We start from the raw sequence: 18,480 nt of genomic DNA on the forward strand, positions 1-18,480 counted from the left end.
AGCTGTATGCATGAGCAATACTGTCAGGAACCCTGGCAAGGCATTAAGTCCCTAAGTGAATGATTCAGATTGAAAGGGTACACTTGATGGAGTTGAAGGCAAAGATGGCTGCGAGCAACTTGTGTTGACCTTTGAAGGATGGCCAAAAGTTGTGGTGGCAAAGGACACTGCAGAAAGTGGCAATAGCATGGGCATAGACTTGAAATTCCAAATGAGTAAAACATATTCCAAAGTCAGTGAGAAGCAGGACAGTGGCCATGGAAGTCGGAATCCGCTAAGGAGTGTGTAACAACTCACATGCCAAATCAACTAGCCCTGAAAATGGACGGTGCTGGAGCATTGGGCCCATACCCGGCCACTGCCAGCAGCCGGAGCATGCAGCTCAACATCAAAAAACAAACAACCCAATCAAAAAATGTGTGGAAGATCTAAACAGACATTTCTCCAAAGAAGATATACAGATTGCCAACAAATACATGAAAGGATGCTCAACATCAGTAATCATTAGAGAAATGCAAATCAAAACTTCAATGAGGTATCACCTCACACCAGTAAGAATGGCCATCATCAAAAAATCTAGAAACAATAAATGCTGGAGAGGGTGTGGAGAAAAGGGAACCCTCTTGCACTGTTGGTGGGAGTGTTAATTGATACAGCCACTATGGAGAACAGTATGGAGGTTCCTTAAAAAACTAAAAATAGAACTACCATATGACCCAGCAATCCCACTACTGGGCATATACCCTGAGAACACCATAATTCAAAAAGAGTCATGGGCTTCCCTGGTGGCGCAGTGGTTGAGAGTCCGCCTGCCGATGCAGGGGACACGGGTTCGTGCCCTGGTCCGGGAAGATCCCACATGCCGCGGAGCGGCTAGGCTGTGAGCCATGGCCGCTGAGCCTGTGCGTCCGTAGCCTGTGCTCCACAACAGGAGAGGCCACAACAGTGAGAGGCCCGTGTACCGCAAAAAAAAAAAAGAGTCATGTACCACAATGTTCATTGCAGCTCTATTTACAATACCCAGGATATGGAAGCAACCTAAGTGTCCATCGACAGATGAATGGATGAAGAAGATGTGGCACATATATACAATGGAATATTACTCAGCCATAAAAAGAAACAAAATTGGGTCATTTGCAGAGAGGTGGATGGACCTAGAGAGTGTCCTACAGAGTGAAGTAAGTCCAAAAGAGAAAAGCAAATATCGTATATTAATGCACATATGTGGAATCTAGAAAAATGGGATAGATGACCTTAACTCCCAAGCAGAAACTGAGACAGAGACATAGAAAACAAATGTATGGATACCAAGGGGAAAAGGGGTGGGGTGGGAGGAATTGGGAGATTGGGATTGACACATATATACTATTGATACTATGTATAAAATAGACAACTGATGGTAGCATCCTGTATAGCACAGGGAACTCTACTTAATGCACTGTAGTGTCCTAGATGGAGGGAATATGTGTATATGTATGGCTGATTCATTTTGCTATGCAGTAGAAGCTAACACAACATTGTAAAGCAACTATATTCCAATAAAAATTAATTTAAAAAAAGAAACTTAGTGAGAAAACCAGCCTGTAGAGGGACCATGGCAGAGGGCAGCATAAAGTACAGCTAGGGTTATATTAAGATTAATGCCTAACAGGAGTTGGGGATACATAGCTCAGCTTCTGACATGTTGGGGCCAGGAAAAAGTTGGTGTTTGTAGGGAAGGGGCACTGATGGTGAGGAAGAACAGTAGAGGGTAGGAAGCAACTGTATGTGGAGATGATAAACTAGGTAATAAATGTCAAGTACAGGAAAAGCCTGTACTAACTGGAAAGTTTGAAGCAATTCTTTTGGGCAATAGAATATTCTAGCAACTAAGTGTTAAGCAGAAACCCCTTTGGATTATTCTCCACAACCAAGCACACACCCCTTAGAAAGGCTTTTTATAAAACTGAGCTCATCCTTTCTTAGTAAGCAGACTCTGGGTGAGACACAGTATTTTTCTACTGGCCAAGAGCCTAAGGGTCATTGTTATCAATTATGAAAAATTAGGGACATCTAGGGCATATAGTTCTCAGATCAGCTGAGTGTGGACTGAGCCTAGGACATGCTGTACAAATTAATTTTTAAAATAAATTTCGGATACAGCCTATTTTTGTATTCTTTGCTTTGTTCTCCTAAAAGCTAAGCATAGCAAGGTAAGAAAAACAAAAGTTAAAATTGAGTTAATTAAATTCTGCTTCCAGCCAAGATGGATTAACAGGAACTGGATACCCTTCCACCTTAAAAACTACGAAATTGTATAAACACATGAAAGAATGTTTTTCGGACATTGGGCAACAAGCAGTGAAAGACTGCAAGTCCCAAGCGTGTAGAAACAAAGTGAGCCCTACAACTGCACCAGTTGACTGCACTGAGGCAGTTTCCAGGATGCAGTGCAAGGAGAAGGAACCCAAACAGAGCCCAGCAGTCTCACTGAGTTGAGTAGACAGAGAGACTGGTGTTCAGGGGGGCCAAGGCAGCTATAATTTTTAGGGTAGACTATCAGAAAAGAAGGAGCTACACAGAGAAACAGCTCTAGAGATATGCAGAAGGGTCCCCTTAAGTCTTCGGCTGAGTATTGATCTGCACAGATGTGAGAGAAAAATACCCAGGGCCAGGGAAAGAAACCCACAGAAAAGAGTAATTAGAATAATTCCTGGAGCTCACATAAGGCTGGTAACACTCCATGTCCTAACCAGCCAGAATAGAAAGATCTCCTAATACACAGATCATCCAGTGGAATCCTCAGAAGGATGGTACCTTAGTAGGGGGACAAAATTAACCCTAGTCTAAAGGATGTTCTGAACCTGTCCTGACAAAGTTTAAAAGCAAGACTTGAAAGGATCAAACTAATTCTGAGTAGCTTCACTGTGTGTCAGAAAAATAAATCCAACACTATTTAAAGGAATGCAACAAAATCCAGCAACCAACAGCTAAAGTCTAACAATGTCTGGCGTTCAATATAAAGTTACTAGGCATATAAAGAAGCAAGAAAATATGACCGCTAATGAGGAAAAAAGTCAATAGAAAGAGGTCAAGATATGACCAAGATGATGGAAACAGCAGACAAGGACATTAAAACAGCCTTATAAATATGCTGCATATGTTTAAGAAGGTAGAGAAAAACACGAGCACAATAAGAAGAGGAACAGAAGATATAAAAAAGACTCAAAAGGAGCTTCTAGAGATGAAAAATTACAGCATCTGAAATGAAAAGTACACTTGACAGATTAAAAGCAAATAAGACATTGCAGAAGAGGAGTAAATTTGAAGAAATAGCAATAGATTTTTTTCAAAACTGTATACTGAGAGAAAACAGATGGAAAATTTAACTAGGGTTACTAAATAATAAAACAATGAAAATGAAAGTAAAACATCAAAATTCTGCTAAAGCAATCCTTAGAGGGAAATTTATAGCATTGAATGCTTATATTAGAAAAGAGGAAAAGTCTCAAATCAATAATATGAGCTCCCAAGAAACTAGAAAAAATAAAATGAAACTAGAAAAAGAAACTAGAAAAAAAAAGAATGAAATAAATCCAAAGCAAACAGAAGGAAGAAGAAACTAGAAAAAGAAGAATGAAATAAATCCAAAGCAAACAGAAGGAAGGAAATAATAAAGATAAGAGGAAAAACTAATGAAATTAAAAACAGAAAATAATAGAGAAGATAAATGAAAAAGCTAATTAATTTAAAATATTAATAGAAGTAATAACCTGACAAAGACTGATAAAGGAAGGAAGATAAGACAAATTACCAATACTAGAAATCAGAGAATGACTATCAGTAGAAATGCCTCACACATTAAAAGGAAAATAAGGGAGTACTACAAACAGCTCTATGTACATAAATTTGACAACTTAGATATAACAGGCAAATTCCACAAAAAACACAAACTATGGAAATTCATCCAAGATGAAATAACCTGAATATTTCTATAACTATTAAAGACATTAAAGTTATATTTTTAAAACCTTCCAAAAAAGAAATCTCTAGGCCCAGATGGTTGCACTGCTAAACATTTAAAGAATAAATAACATCGATTCTACACAATCTCTATCAGAAAGATAGTAGAGGAACAAACAATTGCCAGTGCATTTTATGAGGCCAGCATTACCTTGGTACCAAAACCAGACTAAAACAGTATGAAAAAAGAAAATTACAGACCAATATTTCTCATGAACGTAGAGGCAAAAATCTCCATCATGGTAATAGAAAAACATGCACTTTAGAGGTACACAGGCCTGGGTTAGAGTCCAGAGTCTGCCATTTACTAGCTACACCATCTTCACCAACTTAACCTCTCTGATCTTGTTTCTCATCCATAAAATGGAGATGACTGTAACTAATTCCATAGCTTTGTTGTAAAGATTAAATGAGATAATATAAAATTTTAACGTAATTCCTGAAACATAGTAGCATTCAATAAATGTTGGATAGTAGTCCTATTCCTATTATTATTGATGTTCCCACACATGTAAAAATGTGAGTTCCATTTAAAGCAACTGAAACAGAGTGGACAGTAGTACATGCCTCTGATCTTGTGGAAGTTGGACAAGATGATACATCCAGGGTTATAAAGCAGAGGTAGTGTGCATACCAGGAGCAAAGACCTGGGCCAAGTGGTTAATAGAAGTGGAATGAGAGAGTGGAATTCCTCCGTCCAAGGATTGATAGGAACAAAGGAGGAAGCATGACTTCCCCTCAGACACAAGTACTTCGGTGAGGAGAGAATGTGAAGTCCTGCCAAACTGAGGGCTTCTGGAGTCAAACAACCCATGTGACCTCAGACTCATGATAAGTAGATTCTGAATCAGTGGATCTGGGATGGAGCACAGGATTCTTAACATTCTCAACAAGCACTACAGATGTTTCTAGTGCACATGGCTCATTGTTAGGGGCTGAATAATGGCCCCCCCCAAAACCATATGCTGAAACCCTAACACCCAGTACCTCAGAATGTAACTGTTATTTAGAGGTAGGGCCTTTAAAGAAGTGATTAAGATAAAATAAGGCTGCTAGAGTGGGCCCTAATCCAATCTGACTAGGGTCATATAAGAAGAGGAAATCTGGACACACAAAAAAGATACCAGGAATATGCACACACAGAGGAAAGGCCATATGAGGACGGCCATTTGCAAGCCAAGGAGCCAGGCCTCAGCAGAAACCAAACCTGCTGATACCTTGAACTTGGACTTCTAGCCTCTAGAACTATGAGAAAACAAATTTCTATTGTTTAAGCCATTCAATCTGTGGTATTTTGTTATAGCAGCCCTAGCAAACTAATACACTCCTGAATCATACTTCTTAATTCAAAAAAATACTAAAAATCACAGGTTTCAAAATTCAAAAACTATAAAGGATTATACAAAGAGAAGTCTCCTTCCCACCATGCCCCCAGCAACTCATTCTCTTCCCTGAAGGCAATCAATGTTATCAGTTCCTTACATTTCCTTCCAGAGATGTTTTGTGCAAATGAAAGTAAATACATATATTTGAGCAGAGTCATGAGCCACACTTTAGAAACCCTGCTGTAGACAGTGGGAGAGCTGTTAGGGTTTTCTGAGCTGCAGGGTGACATGGTGATGGGATTGGCAGGCCTGCCAGCAGGGGAAAAATGACTGATGGGTCCCAGCTCAAGCACGTAATGGTTGGAAAATGGGTAGGGAGCATAGTGAGGGGACCATGATTCACACGTAGGTAGTAAGGGCCTAAACAAGGCCAGTAGCTGTGAGACTAGAATGGCAGAGACATGTAGGAAAAACACATCCAAGGGCAAATGAGCAGGACTTAATTAATAAAATGATTTTGTTTGTACTCCTCTAAATTTTAAAATTAATTGGCATGATTGAAAAATACACCTCTCCTCACTCCCATTGGTTTCAATATGGCCAGTGAGCCAGAGAAGAGTGGAGTTTTTTCCTAGACTTATTTTAGATCTCCTGAAAGACATATTGTCCACAGTTGTCAGAGATTTGTGATGAAATTATTATTTCTGATGAAAAAAATTTTTAAATCCTCTGTGGGAAAAACCTTTAGCTGCTTCAACCATAGAAAACAGTGAGAATGATAAGCTTTCTGTGGACAAGGACTCACTGCTGGGTGGCTGAAGCTAGTGTTAAAACAAAATTTGTACCATGGCACATTTTGCTTAAAACCTGTTGGTGACTCTTGCTGCTCTGAAGACAAGATCCAGACTCCTTCCCACAGCGTCCAAGGCTGTGCAGTGGCCTCGTGGATACTTCCAGCCTCATTGCCAGCCACTCTCCTCTCTGAAACAAGACCTTCTGTCAGGTCTTCAGTGGTGCCAAACTCCTGCCTGTTTTGTGGTATTTGCACATGCTGTTTCCTCTGTCTATAAAGCTCTATCCCCTCCTATTTGCCTAACTCCTGTTTACTTCAGGCCCCAATTTAAGTGTCACTTACACAGGGAAACTTTCCCCTAGATTAGGAAAATTTTCCTTTTTTTAACTGAAATATATTTGACATACAACATTGTGTAAATTTAAGGTGTACAAAATGTTAATTTAATACATTTATATATTGTAGTATGATTGCCATTGCAGCAAAAATTAGTACCTCTATCATGTCACATAATTATCCTTTCTTTTTAGTGGTTGGAATAATTAAGTTCGAGTCTCTTAGCATGTTTAATGATTATAATACAGTCTTGTTGTCTATATTCACTGTACTATGCATTAGATCTCCAGGCCTTATTTACTACTAGTTGCAAGTTTGTATCCTTAAACATCTTTCCTGTCCTACCACCCTGACCCCAGCCCCTGGTAACCACCATTTTACTCTCTGTTTTTAAGAGTTTGGCTTTTTTAAAAACACAAACACTAATTCGAAACAATACGTGCACCCCAGTGTTCATAGCAGCATTATTTACAATTGCCAAGGTATGGAAACAACCTAAGTTTCCATTAACAGAGGAACAGATAAAGAAGATGTGGCATATACATACAATGGAATACTACTCAGACATTAAAAAGAATGTAATTTTGCCATTTACAACAACATGGATGCACCTAGAGATTATCATACTAAGTGAAGTAAGTCAGACAGAGAAAGACAAATACCATATGTTATCACTTATATGTGGAATCTAAAAAATACAACAAACTCGTAAATATAACAAAAAAGAAGCAGACTCACAAATATAGAGAACAAACTACTGGTTACCAGTGGGGAGAGGAAGAGGAGAGGGGCAATATAGGGGTGGGGGAGTAAGAGGTGCAAACAATTAGGTATAAAATAAGCTACAAGGATATATCGTACAACACTATACTTCAATTAAAAAAGAACATCCACACCCTTGTGGTCGGCCATACAATTGATTAATTGAATCAAAAAAAAAAGAGAGAAGGGCTTCCCTGGTGGTCTAGTGGTTAAGACTCTGAGCTCCCAATGCAGGGGGCCCGGGTTTGATCCCTGGTCAGGGAACTAAGATCCCATATGCCTCACAGCGTGGCCAAAAAAAAAAAAGAGTTTGACTTTTTTAGATTCCACATATAAGTGAGATCATACAGTATTTGTCTACAATATTTGTCTATCTCTGTCTGAATTCTCTCACTTAGCATAATGTCCTCAAGGATAAAGAAGATGTGCTATATATACACAAAAACACACATGCACATATGTGTGTATATATACATATACATACATATATACATACATACAATGGAGTGTATATATATATATATATATATATATATATACACTCACACACACACACATATATACACATACATACAACAGTGTGTGCATACACACACACACACACACACACACACACACACACACACTGGAGTATTATTCATCCATGAAAAAGAAGGACATTTGTAACAACATGGATGGACCTTGAGGAAAAGTTTCTTTAGTGTTTGTTTTCTTAGCACCCTCTTATTTTCCCTCATAATATTTATTAACGTCTGGCTCCCCAAGTCGACGGTGAGCTCCAGGAGAGCAGGAGCTATGTGTCCTTTATTCATTACCATATCCCCAGTGCCTGGTAGCATGCAGGCACTCAATGAAAATTTCAGTTGAAGGCAGAGAAACAGTAAAATATGCCCTAGGAGTGGTTTCCCCATGAGAAGCCTGGTAAGAGAAGTGACTCAACTACCTTCTTCACTTTCTCCCTCTGCCATCTCAGCAGTTTTGTCCAAGTTCTCCATTCCTAGCCTAACCTAGTCTTCAGCCCACTTCTGTCCTTTATTTCTTGAATCAACAGTCCTCTCCCCTCTCAGTCTAGCTATTGTTTTCCCAATTTTTATAGAAACTGGATACAGAAAAAGATTTCACTTTCTTAATGTTGCTAGAAGAAAAACAATGCCAGTTCTGTTCTATAAAAAACAGTAACAGACTTTCAGATTCAATGTCAAGTTGATAATAAGGGCAGCCACTGCTCAGTTCCAGTCAGTTGTTGTCATGAGGAAATGGGGGCTCTATGTGCCAGATTCTGTTTTTGCAGAAGTAAGGAATCCATGTTTTTGTATGAACCCTCCTATTTTTGAAATATTGGCAACTATCTTTTTAAATGTGAACACATGTTAGCTTAATACAGCACATCTATGGGTCAAAGGTGTCCCATATGCCACCACTTCGTGACCTCAGAATAGTAAATAATTTAACTATAATGCAAATCAGAATGAAAACAGTGATATTATGGGAGTAAAAGCAGCATGTCATAGGAACACCATGACGTGGAACGACCACAAAATGGACATTGTCATATTAATGGATCCAGTTTTTAAAAAATAGGCCAGGTGACCCATTTGTGTGAGAGCATAGCCAAGGCAGGGTTTCTGTACTCCAACCTTTGTTTGGAGTCACACAGCTTGTCCTATGATCCATGACATGCTCTCTTGCCTATCTTTGCCTCCTGGATCTTGGCAATGACGGCAGGAAGTAAGGGAGGAACGATGATCAAAACAAAGAAAAAATAAGCTTAGAAAAGAGCATGGTGTTCTTTCAGAAAAGCACTACAGGAAATAAGTTCAAGAAAAACGATTCTTAGGCATTTGTATTCATTAATAGTTCATTCCTAGGTACACCTGTTCAGTTTAGCCATTTTGGTTGTAATTTCCAATACTGCACTTTAAGATCCTCACTTTAGTCCCTTGCCTCATCTCTTCAGTCTCCTAATTAACCAGAACATTCAACCATGTGTTTGCCACTTAATATTACCTAACCTCAATATTCTAATTTTCCTTTAGTAAGAGTACTCCTAAATGTTACTTAAATCTAACCACTTCCTCAAAGCTTATCTGGACTATTCTCACTAACTCAACTTATTTCTCCAGCCATCCTTCTTCCTTTTCATTTCCTTAATCTGTGATGCTTTGCGAATACCTTTGTGTAGCTCCATAATTCATGGACTCTTTTATGATTTACCTTAGGTAATTAGTTTCCTGGAATATAGCCATAGTCCACAAAACTAATGTTCATAGCTCTCTTGGGACTACCTGAAATCCTAGATGAGCATTTCTGAAGACAAGTTACATAAAGAGGTTTGAGAACATGTGGGACATATAGAGTCAAACGCAAGAATGTTCAGTGAAGAATTGTTTGTAATAGAAAAAGACTAGATAAATCCATCACTTGGAAAATGGTTAAATGTATCAGGGCACAACCCTCCTGTGGATTACTATGAATCTTTCCTCTATGAATGGACACAGTTTGTCTTAAGTTGGGTTTGCTAGAAGCAGGGCCTGAGACAAGGATTCTTGTGCACGTGATTCATTGGAGAGGTGCTCTCAGAAGGGAGTAAGGCAGTCAAGAGAGAACCAGGGGGGAAAGCTAGGCAAGAATTTGGTCTTAGCTGGAGACTAGCTTCAACATGACCCCACAGAGATCCTCTGGAGTATACATTGCACTACAGAGCACCCCTCCCCTAACTCGAGGAAAGGGCCTTTTGTACCCCCATGCCCATCAGTCCAACAGTTCTCAAAATGTTTGAGTTCCCTTTTTCCAGTGTACCAAATAAATGGCCATGGGTCCCTTTGGGAAAGGACGGAAGGAATCATTACTACATATACTTGCAGTTTATGTATACCTTGCACTGGTATTGCAGGGTCCTTTCTACCTGGAAACTTGGACCCCCATTTAGTACATGGGTTCCAGGTCTGAAAACTGTCTCATATCCAGAAACTCAGCACGAGGGCATGACTTTGTATTGGAGCAACTGCTCTCAGCATCCTGATTATTCAAGCTTGATTGCTTTTGATTTTGCAGATTGAGCAGTGTCCTTGTTGCCTGCCCATCTATTTTGCCCCTAGGGATATCATATGATATGCACCACCTCCTCAACTCCCACTGGGTCAGGCCCCCTTGGCTGCCACTCTGACCTAGTTCCTTATTATGATTGTTGCATCCACCTAGCTTCTGGCAGTTGAGCATAACCACCTGGCCTCTATTACTTCAGTTTCCCCACCACCCCCTTTGCTAGTTATGAGCCTAACTCTGTGATTGCCTCTCCTGCTATCCACCCTGGCCTGCATGTGGCCTGCACATGAACTTCTTAGTGATGTTGGTGCCCTCTCACCAGCACATTCCTCATGGCCTTGGTGAACAGTGTGTTTGTTCCCTGAGCCCTCATGTGCAACATAATCCTCCAGTGGATCTTCTGGCCTCACATAACATATCCACTCCCAGGGTCCACTGAGCCTTCTAAGCCACTGTCTGTCATGGCAGTTCAGGCATTTCTACCCAAAGTTAATATCAACCAACATGTTTTCCATGCTTCTAGGATCCAACCTTCTAAGTGTGTTAGTATCGTTATACAGGGTCCTTGCCAGGGTGTTAAATCCTGTATCACAGGAGAATATTCCTATATTTATAAACTATCTTTTATCCAAACTTGTGTTCTACCCCTCCATGGTTTAGCAAAATCTTTGCACATACCTACTGTCCCAGCTCCCACTGATACATTTTGACAGATGCTGCAGTTTTATCAGGGTATTGTCCCTTTCCTATCTTAGCAGCATAGCACATCCCCAGTTGGATTACATGGTGATTTAACCCTTGTTATTGGAGGAGCAAGGTGGAGAGGTGGGGAGGCAAACCCTGAGGGGGGAAGGCACATATTGTCTTGTAATGGAGAGGCCTCTGTACTGTGTTCAAGCAAATGAGGAGGAATGGGCCACTTCTACAGGCTCAGAGAGTCAAGGCAATCTGGAAATTCAAGGTTTTCAAGGCCCAGAAGTCCCTTTCTCATGTCAGTCTCATTCTTTCCCCACCAGAGCCCTGACCTTGGCATTGCAGACCTGCCTTAGTTGGGATTTTAACTACCTTTGGAGATTGACTACCCTTATGACTAAGTCTTGGGCCTGATCCTTCCCTTTCTCTCTCATCCTGCTGCAGGAGTGACAGCCTCTTTATATGCTACCAAAGAGGTTCTATGGCTTTCACACTTAACTTTAAATTGCCAACTAATCGCTTTCAGCTTTTTGTAATCTTTTTCCAGAGTGTCAATCAAACTTAGAATAACCACCAAATTCTATTATTTTACAGATTACTAGTCTCCCCATATTTCTAAAATATATATAAGCCAATAGCTAATATATTCCCTTGCACCAACGAAAGTTTTAACTGCACTGTGACCTTGTGTCAGGGAATATCCATGCTCCATCTCTCACCAGTATGGCATCTTCAGTGCCAGCCAGGCAGTGGGTAATCCAGGTCCAAAATCCTGTAACATGTGCTTCTACAGACCACTCTGGGCACCAACTATCACAGAGTCTGGGTTCCCCAGGCAACAGACTCTGAGATAGGGACTAGTGCGTGAGATGTTAATTTGGGAGTGCCCTTCGGATCAACACCTGTGGAAAGGCAGTGGAGGAAACAGCATTGGTCAGTGAAGCTATAATGCAGTCCTAACAAAGGCCTCAGCCAACCCCATGGTAAGCTCTGGAAATAGAATAACTGGTTGTCCCAAACTGGGTTAAGAGGCCTGGGCCTCTGTACCCCTGCATTGATTAGTCATCGGATGTAGGCTTCCCTTGGGTGAGGCACTTTTCTTTAGCTGAGGTGATCCCTAAGGAAAGCTGACACCTGAGGGCCATCTTCTAGATGCGCTCCCAGCAGCTGAGGGAATAACATCTTCATTGCTGAAAGGAGATCTAGGCAGCACATTAGAGCATTCAGCACATGTGCTAATAGCCATACCATGTGAATGCAAACTTTCTGATCTGCTTTCTAATGGGTATAGAAAATAACACATTCATTAGATCAATAGCCACATATGTTAATCTGCTCTAGTGATGATACCACATTTGACACAGCAGTTGGTACTACTACTTAGTAAAATTTTTGGTACTTCATTTTGTCACCTGCCGTGATTCATCTGGTTTTTTTTCAGGGGCCACACAGTGAGTTAAATAGGAACCTGATGGGAACTGCACTGTATAAGTTGTTGAGAGCACTAAATTCTGCAATTCTCCCTGGGATGCAGTATGGTTTTTAAATTTTATTTACTTACTTAACTTACTATCTTGATATGCGGGAGTGAGGAATTTCTGAGGCTTCTATTTGGCTTTTCCTACCACAATAGTTCTCACTCTACTGGTCAGGGAACCAATGTGAGAGTTCTGCCAACTGTTGAACTTCTCCAGTCTAGTTATACAGTCTGGAACTAGGGAAATGACCATCAGGTAGGTCCATACACCCAGCAGACCCATGATGAACCATTCCTGGGCCAGGACTCCATTAGTTATCTGACCCCCAAATGTTCCCTCTCGAACGAACTAAGGGCGCTGGGTTTCTCCACTGTAAAGTTACTATTTTTCCCCTTGCAATCAGTAAGTATCTTGGGGGAGGTACTTTGAGACTACACAAATATCCTATTTCTTCTCAAACTTTTGCCCACTGATGTTAGCATCTATCTTATCCACAACAATTATTATTATGATATTTGTCTAATGGTGATTTTGTATTTTTCTCATTTTTTCTACATTTCTTACTTGGAATTCATCTGTAAGGTTTGTCCCTTCTCCCCAATATTTAGGTGATTTCTAAGCTCACTTAGGAGTCATTGTATTCATCACAACTTGTAACTTTGTTTTTCTGTGTAATTGGTATGGGTCTGTCCCTACAATCAAGTAGTCAAGCAGTCCCTAAGCAGCAATGCATTGGCAGCTGCTAGGTTGACTTACTACATTTTCATGGATTCAGCCAATTGGAAGACAACGAGCCTAAATGGATACAGACAGTTTATTACTTACACAGGCAGCAAAAACAAGATCATCATGGTGTCGGCACCCCATGTCCCTAGTCCCACAGGATGACATTGAATTGGAGGGGCCACATGACAGATGACATGAGCAGTGGGTCACTGTTGCAGAGGAGCCAAATCTAAACTACAGCCAAGCAGCTTATACTGCAGCTATACTGAAAGGGATTGTGTCCGTGATGGTGGAAAGCTCTATGCCTTACCAGAACCAGAGAGACAGATGAGAAACTGTTTCATGGTAGCCTCCCACAGGATAGGGAGGTGGATAAGAAATGGTCTTGTAACAGTTCCTCACAATGTTGCTTATCTTGCCATGTTCCAGAGAGGATTACAGGGCATTCCTCTAAGACTTGAGTCAGACCATTGTTGAGCCTTGGCTATGTGGCCTGTGTGGAGACATTCATGGTCACCAAGGCACCGTGGAGGAACTATTCTCCTGCACCCACAACTAGGGTGAAAGTTCCATGATTCTAAATTCTATATCTGGCTTGTTCACTGCTATAACCCCACTACCCAGAATAGTGCCTGACATATAGGAGGTGCTCAGTAAACACTTGATTTATGAATTAATTAATTACTAGGGACATAATGTCTGCTCTTCTGAAGTGAGGAGATGTCTGCCATCCCTCTCTCTACCTCAAAGTGGGATCCATGTCCTTCTCTTTCCTGGTTCTTCTTTAGCTCTAATGATTTACCTCTGTCACTGCTATTCAGTTTGCTTGCACTACTAAAATCAGACTCAACAAATGACATTTCTAAGATGTTTTTTTACTCCCCTTCCCTCTTCCCCATTGAATGCCCTGAGACCAGTCTCTGAGAAAGTTGGACTGACTCTTAGAATGTTGAGTCACTGACTTTCTGTTAGAGCAGTGTGGTTCTCAACCCAGGCTGCACCTTAGAATTAGCTTTAAAAGAGAAGAAAAAGGAAACTTTTTCCCAGGTTTCACCCTTAGACTCTGATGTATAATAATTACTCTGCTGTGGGGCCAGGACATGGGTAATTGCTTTAACTCTCCAGGTAGTGTTAATGTACAACCAGGGTGGAGCACCACTGCCTGAAGTAGAGGACAGTAACCCACACCAAGTGCTTTTGGGTGCACCTGCTTTTGAGACCTTAAATATTTTTAACAGGAAACAAAATGTTTCATTCCACAAAAGAGAGAGAACAATGAAATGCAAATGGCACCAGAGATGAATTAGACTGGACCGAAAGACAGTAGTGCTTGAGCGCTGGGTTCTGAAGTCAGATGACCTGGGTTGGAGCACAGACTCAGCCACTAACCAGCCAGGTGATCTTGGGCAATTCACTTAACTTCTCTAACTGAAGTTGGAAAGCACCGATCACCATGCCTGGCATGTAACAGGTCCTCAATATGTGTTTATTTACTCTGAACATGAATCTCTGAACTTCATCTTAAATTGAGGGCAATAATGCCCACCTGCCTGCCTACCTCCTAGACTGAAAATAAATAATGGCTGTAAAGGCACTTTACAGATGTTTAGGTGTTATACAAATGTAAAGTATAAACATTATTTTTCTTTTATGGAAATGTTAAACATATATATCACTTTTTGGAAACTTTTCTAAGAATTTTTCTGCCTGTAGTCTCACAGAGCCTCACAACAGCCCTAGGATTAAACTGGGCAGTAAATTAACTAATAAGAAAACTGAGACAAGAGAAGTTGTTGCTCAGCAGAACTAAGAACTGGATCCTAGAACGGTTAACTCCAAGGCAGAGACTCTCTTCACCAGATGACTGTTATGAAAGGTCTATTCATAGATCCCCTAAATAAGTAGGTTGGTCATCTGATCAGTGCTCTGGACTGTTGAACATGTTGGGACAGTTTCTATTACTTGTCCCTTTCAAAGCAGGTAGGAAATCCAATTACTATTCCCTGGGTCTGTGTTCAGTCCTTAGGTACACAGTTTATTTAGTTTTTGGTTTCCCTCCATCTCTGTTTTCTCATATAAAACATTTCAGTGACCATGCTGCTGATACATCGAGGAAAAAAAAAAGACACCTTCCCCACTTCACCACCATCACCTTAGTTTCTTGCTATGTGCCACTTTTCTAATTTCAACACTGAAAAACACTGTGACAATGGCAACACTAAAGACCAATAGCCACAAGATGGCAGAGTTTACCATTTCATTTTTTTCTTGCTTACATCATTCATTCATTCAAGAATTATTCTTCGAATGTCCGCTATGTGTCTAGTGCTTTTCTAGGAATCAAAAGGATTACAAAAGAGGCACACTATGTGATATGGTTCCTGTCCTTGATGAGCTTGGGGGAGGGCAGTCTGTGGGGAAGAAAAAACACACCTGAGAACATTTAAATGAAAATACACATTAATGTGTGATTACAGGCCAAATGAATGATACAGGCTGCTGTATGACTTTACAATGAGCCAGAATGGGCAGGAAAGTCTGCATGGAGGGGGTGAAAAATGAGCTGGGGCTTGAAGGATTAATAAAATAGATAGGTTGGAAAGAAAGAATAAATCCTAGGCAAAGGGACCAGTGTGGGTCATGCTACTGAGGTAGAAATGAGCAAAACATGTGCCCAGGTCAGTGATGAGACTAACCTGGTTATAACAAATGGATATTGGGTAAACAAGATTGAAATAAATTAGATCTCCATTGATTTTGCTAGAATGATGCTCACCATAAAAGCTAAAATTGTCTATTAAGTCTGCCAATAACCATAGCCTTTGGGCAGGCAATTTGGTCTAGCTTCAGTTCTGTCGTTTGTGAAATGTGCAGGTTGGACAAGATGACCTCTAACAGCCCTTCCAAATATCCTACCACCTTTTTTCAGAGCCCCTATGTATTTAGATCTATTATTATTATGTAACTATAGTTACCACAGGCAGAGTTATGAGACTCTGAAGTCAGACTAGAACTAAGTCCTCATTCTGCTACTATCTTTGTGACTTTGAACAAGTTGGCCTTTTCTGGGACAGTGTTTGTTCTCAGACTCATGAGACTTTAATGAGATCACACATGGAAAGTGCTTAGTACAGTGTCTGGAATATAACATGCACTCAACAATATTACTGTTACATCTTACAGATGATTGATTAGTCTGAGCAAGTACCTATTAAAATGTACAGCAAAACCAGAATATCAAAGGGCCTGTGACAGTATGCTGTCTCAGCCTGCCGGGGAAAAAACTCCCTCATGATATACAAACATGATTGAATCTTCCTGTAACCTTGAGAAATAAAGGGAACTTTGAAGGAGGCAAGAAAAGCTACAGAAGGTTGAATTGGGGCCTCCGAGAATTAAAATGTATTGTTTACTTTATATGCTAATAACATCATCTGGAATGCAGAAACAATGGAGTAGGCCCCAAAGGATTGACTTTCGAAATGGTAGCAAACCTCTGAGGGTACCAATATAAAATTTATACTTGATCTAATCTATCCTACTTTGGATCTTTGTGTCCCTGATTCTCCAAAACTCCCTGATTACCTTGAGAAAACTGAATTAATTTCCCATGTCCTTTGTTTGGGGGAATTAGCTAACAGCCCATTTTCCTCCACTCCAGTGTTATCTGATGTGCTTAAGCCACTGCTGCTCCTTTGAATAGATATCATTCTAAAAGGGATCTTTGGGTAGGAAAAGCCTTCATGAGGCAAGGGATTGAATCTCCAAAGGTGGAATCTAAGAAAATAAGACATGCAATGGAGGAAATAGATTCAGGAAGAGCACATCACTCTGTGTGCTTCAAATCAGGCAGTGGCCAGGAGCAGGTGTTTAGAATCAGACAGATGGGATTTCAAATCCAATTTCAAGTCCTAGATCTACAACATACTAGCTGGGTGATCCAGGTAAATAAATTAAGTCCATTTCCGGAACTGTAAAATGAGGATAATAAGGATCTATCTTACCAGGTTGGAAAGATTAAATAAGATGACATAAAGTTATCCAAGAAGAATCTGGGTTTTTTTTGTTTTTTTGTGTGTTTTTTTTGTTTTTTTTGCGGTACGCGGGCCCCTCACTTTTGCGGCCTCTCCCGCTGCGGAGCACAGGCTCCGGACGCACAGGCTCAGCGGCCATGGCCAACGGGCCCAGCCGCTCCGCGGCATGTGGGATCTTCCCGGACCAGGGCACGAACCCGTGTCCCCTGCATCGGCAGGCGGACTCTCAACCACTGCACCACCAGGGAAGTCCCAGGTATAATTTTTTGAATGCTTACATATTGTTATTATTTAATCACATCTGGTGATTAAATAGAACTGACCGTGTCCTAGTCTTTTCTGAAACCATGGTGGGCTCCTCCCAGAGAGCCCTGGGGCCTGTGAGGTGGTCTACCCTCTTTGTATTTCAGGCAGAGGGTGGAAGGAGCAGCAATGATGGGAAGCCCAGACCTCTCTCTGGCCACCGGTCCCACTGCATGGGTAATAGCCACATGCAAGACACAAAGAGGGAAACTTAGACAGATGAAACCCATACCTTCCTCACTACAAGTGAAAAATAAAAGCACAATTCAGAATAAATTATGCCCAGACTTCTGCTGGGAGAAGTTTGCCCACTGTTTTACATAAAGGCCACCAGGTCTATTAACACCCTGAGTGCTTAAAGGAGTGGAGTTGGGGGAAGCAGGTAACAGGCAAGAGCTTTCCTCTCCTCTACCCTCCCAACAACTACCCTTCCCAGCAAACCTCAAACCTCAGTTTTTCAGACCCCTTCAGTCTGCTCCCAGAAACCTCAGATGGTTTCTGCTTCCCACTTTGGAGACTCCAGGCTTTTCCCAAGTCGTTCCCCTCTATCAAAATGTACCTATTTGTTCCCTCAAGTCCTTACTCTTTACCAGATGTCAGGGATATAATTCGGGGTTAAAGCACACTAATATTTTGATGATTTTGCTTCCACTAACTGCAGATAAGAGTTTCAAAGAATGCATTATGAAGGATATTAAATCAACAAATATTTCTGAGGGCTTAGTGTGCACCCAGCATTGTGCTAGATCCTTTAACACTGTACCAAGGAACAGAAGATTTGCCACAGTGGGTCTACCCAGGCTACTACCCAGCTGCTAACATTAGCAACAAAGAATATGCTCAGGAAAAAACAGAGATGGAATGTTCATAAAACCTTTCTGGCTGGCAATTTAGCCAAACAAAGCAAAAGCTTTAAATTTTTATATAATCCTTGACCCAGTAATTTTGCTCCTAAGAATTTTTACTAAGGAAGTAACCAGAGA

Source organism: Pseudorca crassidens, chromosome X (genome assembly GCF_039906515.1).
Source record: "Pseudorca crassidens isolate mPseCra1 chromosome X, mPseCra1.hap1, whole genome shotgun sequence".
NCBI classification, from domain to species: domain Eukaryota; kingdom Metazoa; phylum Chordata; class Mammalia; order Artiodactyla; family Delphinidae; genus Pseudorca; species Pseudorca crassidens.